This window comes from Poecilia formosa, unplaced genomic scaffold (genome assembly GCF_000485575.1).
Source record: "Poecilia formosa unplaced genomic scaffold, Poecilia_formosa-5.1.2 Scaffold21, whole genome shotgun sequence".
In the NCBI taxonomy this organism is placed as follows: Eukaryota; Metazoa; Chordata; class Actinopteri; order Cyprinodontiformes; family Poeciliidae; genus Poecilia; species Poecilia formosa.
This window is the reverse complement of record NW_006799960.1, coordinates 2,731,680-2,740,792: the sequence shown is the minus strand read 5'-3', so window position 1 is coordinate 2,740,792 and position 9,113 is coordinate 2,731,680. Positions and strand designations below refer to the sequence as shown.

Genomic DNA, 9,113 nt, shown 5'->3' with positions numbered 1-9,113 from the left:
CTCGGTTATTTTCAGCATCGATGAGGTTTTTCAAAATGAAGTTAGAAGAAAACTATTGTCTACAGAGGCATGTCGTCAGTTCAGTCAATCTGACTGAACTAACACAAATTACCAGAGTATACCAGGAAGCTGAACGTGTTACCACAAAGCTGACCTATTTTATCCTTTAGCGGAATCCAACTTTGTCCAGGATGGAAAGTGTTTCACACGGAAATGCTGCTTCTCTTGTAGGGAAATACACAACAGAACAGCTATTAGTAATGTTAAGAGCACTAAAAATAAGATGCTAAAGACAGTTTAAAATATCAACATTGGTCATTTTGTTTTTCTATTGATATTATAGTGAAGTCCTGCTGAGCTGCACAGCTGTGTGAAGCTGACTGCTCTCTCAAACACATGGTGCTCTGGTCCTAAAGTGAATTATGATGGATTAATGAAGGTTCCTGTAGTTGCGATAAATTAATGATTTAAGAATCTAACGCAAAAGAAAATCAGCTTTTCTTCTTAAATATTAAGTTAGAGAGCTATAGTATATTGTGTGATTATTCTTAGTTGGGTTTTATTTATAGGTACTTTTGTCCTTCAACTAGGAGGATTTGACTGTTTTGTAGATTGTAATGCAGACAAAGGCAGCTCTGACTTTGACCTTTGTTTTCTCATTTTCAGTTGATCTGGAAAGTAGGAAGATAATAGCTTTATTTATAACTTCTACATAGAAATTGATAAAAAGGAGTTGCAAAACTGATTACTGGAAATATCTTTTATCAGTGCATAAGTGCATAATGTTAACAGCTTTCCACCGCCTCTAGTGTTGCTTCTCCTACAGCGTATGCATGCTAAATAGGAGAGGAGTCATGCTATTTCTACAAGTTTGTTGTTGTTTTTTTCTGCCTTCAGTGGCCTGGATGAAAGAACAGCGCAGTGTGTTGGTAACGGGCAACACTGAGCCTTGTGTCAGATCAGACTGTACCAATACTGCTCAGGTTTTGCAATGCACAGCAGCTACCTGAATGACTTAATCCTCTAGAAACTGCAGACTGTTGTTGCGGACAGTTAGCTCCAGTTCACGTTTATTCTGCTTGCATAAAATAAAAATGGAAGAGAAACAAAAAAGCCAGAGTAAAAGTTAAAGTTGGAAAAAAGTAATACGATTTAGAGAGAACAGAATATAGCGGATAGTATAGGTAGAGATGGTATAGTTAGAGTAGTGTAGCCACTCCATGTAAATAGTTGCTTTGACCCAAATGGCACCGTTTTCCAGTCCGTACCTCCTCACTAGCAGCACAACTTGTTCCCTCTCTCGTCTTTGTATCGACTTCAATCCACCGACTCGGGCCTCCTTTCTCGTCCGAGTGTCACATTCCATAGATCGGACAGCAGCTCCACCCAAACCGCCCCTCTCCGGAGCGTGCGCTGTGACCACGTACTCGCTGCCCGGGCTGAGAGCTCCTCTCGGCGGTGGGTGATCCTCCGGAGCCGCCGCGGCAGAGTTGCTGTAGATCCGCGCAGCGAATGAGGAAGGACAGGAGTGAATGTTGATAGGAAGGGCTTTCACCCCGGTAAGACTCCTCCCAAATCGACAGGGACTCCACACCATTGGAAGTTTGCTCCTTGTGCTTTGTTTCGAAAGTGGGCTTAGTGACATGGATCCTGCGTTTTATCAGCTCTTTCAAGGATCTGACCTTTAACTAGTCGAACACTCGTTTCAAACTTTGCGTGTTAGTTTGAGAACTCAATGTAATGACTAAATAACTCAATCTCGTCGGTTCTCTTTGGCAATAACTTAAATACACATACTACATATTCGTACTTCCACCATTGAATTATTACCAAAAAGTCTTGAGCCACTCTTCTTTCTTTTGTACTTTATTTGTTTAAAAAAAAAAGGGCTGCAACAGTTTATTGAAATTCAAACAAAATTGGGAAGTTTGCAAGTCTGCATGAAAATAGGATTCAATAAAATATAATAATTTTGAATTTTGACAGTTGTCATTATATTAGAGCCAGTTTAAAACAACAAATCCAAAATTCACTGTGAATTTGTGGTAGATATCTGCTACTTTTAAGCTGTAAAAATGTGATACGTTTAGCAACATTTGGAAGGATGGATGGATAAATGAAAAGATGGTAAATGGATTGGATGATGGACTATGAATGGTTCATAAAGTACATAGATGGATGAATGGACGAAAGATGGAAAAATCTTTGGTTGAATAATTAATGATGAGAAAATAGATTGGTAGAGAGACATGTGGATGGACGGATGATGAATAAAAGATTAAATAAAGGGACCTATTAATTATTATTTAAAAAAACTGCCAAAAATAATTGCAACCAAACTAGTTTAGTTAGTGGCTCTATTAGCTTCTTTACACCTTTTTTTCAGCAGACAGCTTTTGGTAACCACCAAGTTGCACTACTTTCTTATTGAACAGCTGGTCGTAAATATTTAGGAACTCAGAATGACTTCAACATGCCAAGAAGATTATGTGGCTGGTACAAGTTGTCTCGTTGCTTACTGAAGTATTTCCTTTAAAAATGTTGGCAAACACTAGAGCATCCACCTACTTTACAATTTTTTATTTGATCAGAAAGGTATAAAAATATTTTTTTTTATGTAGAAATTCAGCTGCCCATCACTTCAGAGCAGGTCTTGGGTAATTTTTTTGTCATATAAGGTTTGTAGATGCTGATCTCGACTGTTATATCTGCTAAATTTCATCTTGTGTTTAGCATTTTTCCTCAAACAAGCAAGACCTAATTTGAAATGACATGGATGCTTATATGGGATTATGAATAATGATTTTAATTTGAACCGATCACAACTCGGACGATCCAACTTTTCCCTCTTCAAAAATAACTTCTAAATTCAGCAGACAGACCAGAGTATGATCTTTACATTTTACAGCTGGTAACATGTTTGTATTTTCATTTCTACTCATTGTAAAGTTTTTGCTAATGTTTCTGTGTCTTGATGTGATATCTCATACTGAACCTGATTTCCAGAAGTCTTTTCAGAGATCATATAGATTGTTACTCAGTTCAACACTCTCCATGTGTACAAAGCTCTTAAAATAAAATTGAATACCTTCATTTTTCACCAAATCTGTCAGAATTTGTGGCATTGCTAAGAATATTTATTTTATATTTTTAAAGTGACCAGAATGAGTATATTATTTATATTACTCTTCAAAAGAACATAAAATTAAATAAAAAATAGATGCATGGAAATCTTTAAGTCTAAATATGGCAACAAAAAAAACTAGCTACTTGTGTAAACTTGCCCACAGCAAGGCTGGACCCAGCTGAATCTTTCTGCCACCCACAGTGAGCAGAAAGAGATAATTAAACCTCTCCAAATCTCACTGTCAGTTTGCAATATTTATGTGAGGGAGAAGCTGGCTTTTATTATGAGACAAGAGGTGGAAAGATTCACACTCCTGTGTAGGAACCCTGAGCTCAGTATATAACACCTATAAGTATTTTATTATTATTATTATTATTATTATTATTATTATTATTAGGTAACGAACATAAGATGTCACTATTCTCATTTACTGTTTTACCCATCGGTTTAGTTACTTTTATGGTAATTGTAGACAAACGGTGCTTTAAACTCGTTTGTACTTTATAAATAAGAAAACATAATAATAAAAAAAAAACCTCACTGCCAGAACTACAGGAACATATTCAGTGTAACATTTTGTTTCTGCAAGGCAGTTATTTTGAGCTTTTTACATGTCTTTACAAACGGTGTGTATTGAACTGCCTCCCAGGGTTGTAGTCAATACCTGACATTCGTGGAAAAACCAAGCTGGGGGGTTGAAAACAAAATTAAATGTAAGAATGATTGCGGATTGCTTGTTTACTGCCAGAATTGTTGTGAAAGATAAAAAGACCAGCCGCTAACTGATAAAATAAAAAAAAAAAAAAAAAAACTGTCATTATAATGTGATTATCTCCTTGTTTAACTGGACATAATGATGTCTATTTAACCTGTGACTTTCTATCATGTCTCATTTTGTTTTGTTTTTTTATTCTCTACAGTTACCTAAATTATTCCGATTTCCATGAGATATTCTTGGAAACACTGCTAATTGTGACAGCTATCGGTATAAGTTCATGCAGCATTACAATAAATCTATTACTTTCTAGAGCGTGATCTGTTACTCTTGTACCAATAACCTTTATTAACGGCGCATAAATTAGATTAAACATCCATGTGTTGTCTTTGGACTCCATGTTTCTATGTGAAACATAGTGTCAGTGAATCAGCTATTGTTTTTCTCCATGATGAATCACCGAGGCTGAATCAACAGACTCTGTGATTCTCTATAGAAAGCTCCTTAAAGCTAGTCTCACCACGGCATGCTGTCATGTCTCATTTTATCTCCTCGGAGAAGGTCGGACCTCCTAAAGCATGCCGCTGCACATGCCTTATGTAAACGCTTCTTTAAGCCCGACGTTGCTTCAGCTCAGTTTTCTCACACCTTTTGCTCTATGCTGGCGGTGTTGACATGAAAGAATGCAAGGTTCACCTGAAAAGAGGCAATATTGATATCGACACGGGTTGCAATAGAGACAAATCTATACACCAGTCAGCTTCTGTTTGTGTTTGCAGTTATATGGGCTGTCCTTTGCCCCTAAACGTGTTCAGTGCAACGGACACACCTTGTTTGAAGGCTATGACTGTATGTTCGGCTCCAAAGGGAGTGGCTCTTGTCAGATTGTCTGCCTAACCATCCATGACCTGATATCACACACACACACACACAGAGAGAGAGAGAGAGACTCACAAACCGTGGAGGCCATGTTTCTGAGCTCTCACCTTTTGTGTTTGCACTTGCCTTGTTAATGTAGCGTCAACGTGAAATGTGAGGAGTGAGAGCGCGGGAGCGTTTAGCATACAGCTGTGGCGATGGCGTGCCACATGCTGCAGCTGAAAGTGAGGGGAAAGGAAACACGCAGAACACAGAGAGGAATGAAGTGAGAAAAGAGAGAGAAAGTACAGATACTTTCTGCATACTGGAATTAGTACTGAAAGCAAACACTGGCAGGTAGAAAGACGCAGAAACACTGGGTGCGGTTGCAATGAGGAATGTGCTTAAGGCATCTTACCACACCCAACCTCTTATGCCTCACTCCCTCCCTGCCCCCGCTTTATCTCTCGCTAAGTCTTTCAAATTTACTCTCCCTCCATCGCTCAGCCTCTCTCAGCCCGACCCCGCCCTCGCTGACTCACCTGGCAGCCTGTCAGCGGGTGTGCAGTTCTGGAACAGAGAGAAAGCTTGGCCTGCACACCTGGCTGATGATCCCTGGCGTCACTAGGGGGCCGTCTGATTGAGAAATGCGTTTGGAAAATGCCATCTTTAGAGAACGGGAAATGAATTGTGTTGCATTTTTCTAAGTTATGAAATAGGAATATGCAATGTAGATATACATGGATGTTAGACAGAAGTTCGCCCTAATTTAAGATGACGCACTGAATGATGAATTTTAATTGAAAAGTGCCTTGCAAAACATTTAAAACACTTAAACCTTTCCGCATTTTGTCACGTCTCAACCATAGATGTCAGTGTATGCCATTGCGATAGTATGTGATAGACGCAAACAAAGTTGTACACAATTTAGGACGTTGCACAAAAATTATATATTGGTTTTATTTGCTAGAAATAAAAATCTAGAAAGTGTTGTGGGCCTCTGTAGAGACATCTTGCACAGGTTTGGGGGTAAAGATGCAGGATTTTTTTTGCATTTACACAGAAAGGCTTGTTTCTCTCAGCCGCCATTAAAAATGGGGAAGACAATAAATCCTGCCATTTTGGTAAGGCAGATGTGTGAATGTGTTCACAAGTCAGGAAATGGCAACAAGAAACCAGTTGCTCATCTAAACCTGTCTGGATTTACTGTCAGAAGAATGACTAAGAAATTTAAACTATTTAAACAGTGAGAAGCAACGCCGGAGAGGCTAAGTTTGCGTTGTCGCCACACACAGTGAGAAGGATGGCAAGGGAGATATAAAACCTCCAAATTTCACTCATCCAGCACTTTGAATGGAGTTAACCAATTCTAATCAAAGGGTGATCAACTCTGCAGCGCTCTTCCTCTCTTGATGGGCAATGAATTAGAGGCTAAATGTGAATCTGTTCTGTCAGAGCCACAAAAGAGAGTAAAATAAGAGTGTTCATGTCGAAACAGGGTCAGTCTGTTGCTGAGTGAATCGGCATTCAGGGAAAACCAGCCAGTTCCAAATTACATTACCGTCACACCTCTCTCTGAATACTTTTATTCATCTCCACTGCTGACATCGCTTTTGTTCCAGGGCAGATTTAATCTGCGCGTTCTGGTGTCAGCGAGGAGATACTTGGCGAATGTTGAGCAGCAAGCACAATGAAGTTACTCTGCAAGTCTCCTGTATCTGCTTCTTTGTCTCTGTCTCTGTGAGCTCTCCCAGCATGCTTTTCTCACGCTGTAATGTCACACCTGCGTATAAGGTGACTCCCTGGAGCCTGACGCTTCGAGGTCGGTTTTGCACTACGGTGGTGGCCGGAAAGATGCATACGCACACGTTTCTTTCGCAGGCCCATAAAAGCTGTAAAAGTGGCGCCGGTCGCAACTGATTCAACGTGACGCTGAATTACAGAAACAATATGTCAGGTTTATATCCTTTTCTTTAGTTTGCATTGAGAAACACTGGCAATGTGCTATTTTTTTTAAAAATAATTACTTTTAAAAGAAATCGTTATTTGTCATTAAAAAATGATTATCACTACTACAAGTTAGCCAATTTAAAATATATATTTTGTGAATAAAATACATTGGTCAGAAAGCAAATGCCTACAATTAAGTGAGCTGAATCTGAAGTACTACCTAAAATAATCCCTGTCAAGTACTTCCACATGAGTTTTGTGTCATGATCCTGACAAACCTGCAAGTGTGCGTTATTGTCACATGAACGTCTGTACATGTTTACTGCTGTAATCGTAGCTCGGGGCCGGTCTCAAGCATTGGATGTGTTTTTAGCTCTGGGTGGAGTGTTGTTGTAAGAAGCAAGCAGCCCAGTTATTAGAAAAGTCCCAGTAGTGCACAGTAAGTTTTCATTTGTCTTTCATAAATAATTGTGCGTGGTATGTTTTGTGTCAAAGAGGAGGGTAAAAAAAAAAGAAATGCCACTGTGCCATCACTGCATACCTACAAACAGGTGTTGTCACTCCGGTGCTATTGTTACCTCTGCGCACGAACCGATAATAATGATTATTGGGAAACTACACGCACAACTTCCACAAAGTCTGCCTGATGAAATCAGATGGTAAATAAAGACGGTGCATAGCACATCCCGTGACTCGCCGTGAAAGTTATTTGTTGTGTTTTGGTTTCCAGTCTGAAACAGAGGCAGGAAGGCAACGTGGAGAGTTTTTAATAATAAGAAACAAAAGCTTGCAAAAGTAACAGGACGTTAAACTGTTGTGAGTGAAACAGACAGTCTCTAATGGAAGAAATGATAAAGGAAGCAGGTGAACTAATTAGAGGAAATGTGGCACAGCTGGGGCCATAAAAAACATCCAAACTAATTGAGGAAGACTGACACAAAGGAAGATTAACAAAAACTCAAGGAGAACTACAAAAAAAACCCAAAAAAAACTTTTAAACAAACCAGTTAAGTCATTGGACAGGTTGTGACTTCAAAAGCACCTCAGATTTACAAATACACAGACGTGTTTGTACCAGAAACTTTTCTGATGTGTTGTTAATTATGGGTTGTCAAAGGAAACTGTAGGTCAGCAAATGGATGCTGATAGAGGTCAAAACATGCAGGCAGTCATCCTCATCTGCCTCCCGGAAAAGAACAAGCTGATAAATAAGCTGAAACTCGATCCCACAGTAGGACTCATAAAACTGTTTGACATGAACCATCTCGTTTAAAAGTCTGAAAACACACAATTCATTCTTTTTAGAATGACTCTTCATCATTGCTGACCATTTTATCCAACAGTCCAATCCTTATGAGCAGATTGAAACTCAGTTTTTCTCTTGTACGCGCTTTAGTTAGGATTTAACATTTTTTGAAGCATGAATGAAGCCGTATTTTCTCACAAGATACAAATGACTAACATGTTTTGATCCAGTTTAGCAGGTGGATCATTTATGAGAATGTCTGATTAATGTTTGTTTCAATAAGCTTCTAATTTTCCACAGAGTGAATGCCGTAGCTGGGTATTTATTTGAGATTAAAGCTGATGTGACTCACAAGAAATAATGATGCTGACCTTTTTCAATAGATGCAACAAGAGACTCTGCGACGATCTCTTGAAAAATGTGGTGCTACAGCACCATCTACTGGACGGAGCCGGACAGCAAATTTATTGTCAAATTACAGCAGCGTAGTTTCCCACAAAGTTGTATACACAACAACACCGAAGTTTGATTTGAATAAAAATAAAAATTTCAGTGAATCCGGGAATTTTGGCAAGGAGGTTCTCTCATCTCATCCACAAAATAACTTTTAATCATTGTACTGTGTCAGAATGTGTTTTTACAACATGACAACAAAATACATTTCCAAAAAAAAAAAACACAACTGAAGTAATAATAATGTTTTAAAAATTTTCAATTACTATTATTTTATTATTGTTGTTATGTTGTTGAGAAGCACAGTACAGCTATCAAACATCAATTATGTTTAATTATTTACGATATTTGCTCTCTTTTTTTTACTTTAAATTTTTGCGTTGTTCTAAACTTTAATGTGTTTCTATTTTAATAATTATCTACATAAGTGGTGCCCAAGTCCACACAGCAAATTTGGAAGTGTTGAACTGAATTCCTAGAGAGTTGAATTCAACACTTATAGGTGCGTTCACACTGCAGCCTGAAGTGACTCAATTCCGATTTTTTTGACGCAATGCGACCTGTATCCGATCTTTTCATGGCAGTGTGAACAGCACAGGTCGGATTCTTTTTCGAATGTGACCCATATCCGACACGATTCAAATGCGACCTAACTTCCAGGTCGCATTCATCCGAACTGAACATCACTGATTCTCAACAAATCTCACTATTCTGCGTCCTGATAAGCGCAAGTGGGAAGAAAAACAACAACGATGACGGATTAT

At 38.6% G+C, this 9,113-nt stretch overlaps 1 protein-coding gene across 3 annotated transcripts in view; it reads right to left on the bottom strand.

The window, feature by feature from the left end:
- Positions 1 to 9,113, bottom strand: part of fam83hb (family with sequence similarity 83 member Hb) — a 29,082-nt gene that overhangs the window by 13,520 nt on the left and 6,449 nt on the right. Inside the window, exon 1 of one of the 3 annotated variants that reach the window (XM_016669295.1) lies at positions 5,243 to 5,320. The exons of 1 other annotated variant lie outside the window; for it this stretch is intronic. The gene's annotated coding sequence lies outside the window, so the exon portion shown is untranslated. Of the gene's footprint in view, positions 1 to 1,268; positions 1,517 to 5,242; positions 5,321 to 9,113 lie in introns of those variants that run through there. One more of the 3 variants, XM_016669293.1, reaches the window with a different exon arrangement.